The sequence below is a fragment of the Corvus brachyrhynchos genome, unplaced genomic scaffold (genome assembly GCF_000691975.1).
Source record: "Corvus brachyrhynchos isolate BGI_N302 unplaced genomic scaffold, ASM69197v1 scaffold281, whole genome shotgun sequence".
Classification (NCBI taxonomy): Eukaryota; Metazoa; Chordata; class Aves; order Passeriformes; family Corvidae; genus Corvus; species Corvus brachyrhynchos.
In genome coordinates, this window is record NW_008236509.1 from 485,285 (window position 1) to 487,372 (window position 2,088).

The window sequence follows — 2,088 nt, forward strand, 5'->3', positions numbered from 1 at the left end:
GCAGAACAGGCAACCTCCAAATGATGACCAGAACGCCAACCATCCAAATGGCGACCAGAATGTAGATCATCAGCCTAACGGCTCTTCTGATGATGACCAGGATGTCAACCATCAGGCAGATGGTCCTTCTACAAGCAGAGACTGGGATGGTCCTTCCACAAGCAGAGACCGAACTTCAAATTTCTTGCTATGGAGTCAGATAGTAAAGCCTTATAGACATACTTAGAATTATTAACTGATGTAAAATTCTGTTTAAGATTAATAGTAGAATTGTTATCTTATAAAACAAAAAGGGGGAATTGTGGATACAAAAATGCTGTTAGCAAGGAATTTTCCTGCTGCTTTCTAAGCCGTGGGATGCTTTTCTCTCTCACAAAGAGATTAGCAGAAGTTCTATTAACTATGAACACCTGTGACCTTGTAGAACTATGTTTATGGTACAGTAGAAAAATATTTTGACAATGGATGTTTCAGGATTTCTAGCCAATCCACCCAGGGGGTGGGTGATCCTTTGTCCAATTAGACTATGAAGGAAAAGTCTATAAAAGAGTTTGTAAAATAATTAAATCAATCAATCTTGCTGCACAATTCCTGCCTGCTGGATCTTCTCTCCTCCTCCCTACGGTTGTGGGATATGGTAATATTTACTGTGCTAATAGTGGAAGCGCAAACCAGGCAAAAAGGTTCCGAAAACATGGTGATAATCCCACGTAGTCATTACCTCATAGAAAATAGTTGTCTTTAGCCATTTTTATTTATCCTTAGCATGCTTGCATGAAGAAAGTCCACTTTCATTGCATACTGCAGTTAAATGCATCATTTACTCTTTGCAACCATATATAAACTTTAACAGTTGCAAAGTAACTAAAGTCTCCTGTGAAGGACATGTAAGCAGTTACATAGCTTACAACAAAGTCATGACTGTTTGATTGAAGTATTTACTATGAAGGCATTGTTCTGGAAACGGGGAAGGAAAGGAGAGAAAGAGAGAATATACTTTATTAGTGAAGAATCCGGTCACAAGAAATTTAAAATGTGTTAGAAGAATATCAGTAGAAGAATATCAGATATGCTTCCTTTTGGCTTTCTTGGGTACTTTTATTTAAAATTGCAGCTACTTGGAAAAGAACAGTGAAATCAGAACAATACTGGTTCATGCGATTGTTGCTGCTTGTCACCTTCTTTCCTCTTTAATTTCTTTTCCAGCTCCTCAATTTTCCTTTGTATTTCTTCCTTCTTCCGTTCTATGGCTTGTATTTCATCTAAGGAAAAAAACACCTGTAAGGCCCAATGCGTATTTCACATACAGTCGGTGGGTACAGCCTGAATTGCCAAGGGACCAAAACTTCTGGTGGTCTTTCCCTGTCCCACAGCTTCCATATAAAGCTGTTGAATATGTTACTGGCTCTGTACCTCAGAGCAGTTAAACAACTATCCCAGTAGAAAAAGAGAAGCAGCTGCAATACAGACAGAAGCAAATACACTTTTATGACTCCATCTGGAAAGCCTTACTTGCTTCAGCCCACTTTGAAACATACCTTCGTCTTTCTTTCTCGCTTTCTTCCTGTAGATTTCAGCTCGGATCTCTTCAAAAGAGAATTCATCAACTCCAGCATAAACTTTCTCTTTGCAGTACATCACCATCTCTTTTTTTTCCTGAGCATCCTGCTGGTGATGCTGCACTCGCTGCAGTGGGTCCTCCTGCTCCTCAGGTTTGCGAGTACTTAACACACGGTTTATGCTGGGCTCAATTTTGCAGGGAGTCCTGAAAAAACATGATTTTATTACTTGGGCTTTGTGTACTTCATTGTAGCACAGAAAAGCAGGCACTGGAGACAACTGGGCTAATTCCAGGGTCTGGTTTTGGAGTAGTGCAAAGACATTCTGTTCTGTGCTTAGAAAACTACACAAGAAAATTGGAATGAGTAACAGCAAAGGCCAGCATACTACTCAGAATTGTCTGATAAATAAATAAAGCAAAACAAACAACAAAATACAAATCCAACCTGAACTGTCAACAAGGTCGAGTCAAAAGCAAATAAAATTCTTATGATGTCTGAACTGCCGTGCATCCTGAAGCAGGACCTG

General features: G+C 39.5%; 1 long non-coding RNA gene across 1 annotated transcript; it reads right to left on the reverse strand.

Moving 5' to 3' along the window:
• Positions 1-123: 123 nt before the first annotated feature.
• Positions 124-1,238, reverse strand: LOC108444709. Its single transcript, XR_001859346.1, has 2 exons — positions 1,150-1,238; positions 124-957 (listed from the first exon to the last, which is right to left on the reverse strand). It is a non-coding gene; the product is annotated as an uncharacterized LOC108444709 (long non-coding RNA).
• Between the last annotated feature and the right edge of the window lie 850 nt (positions 1,239-2,088).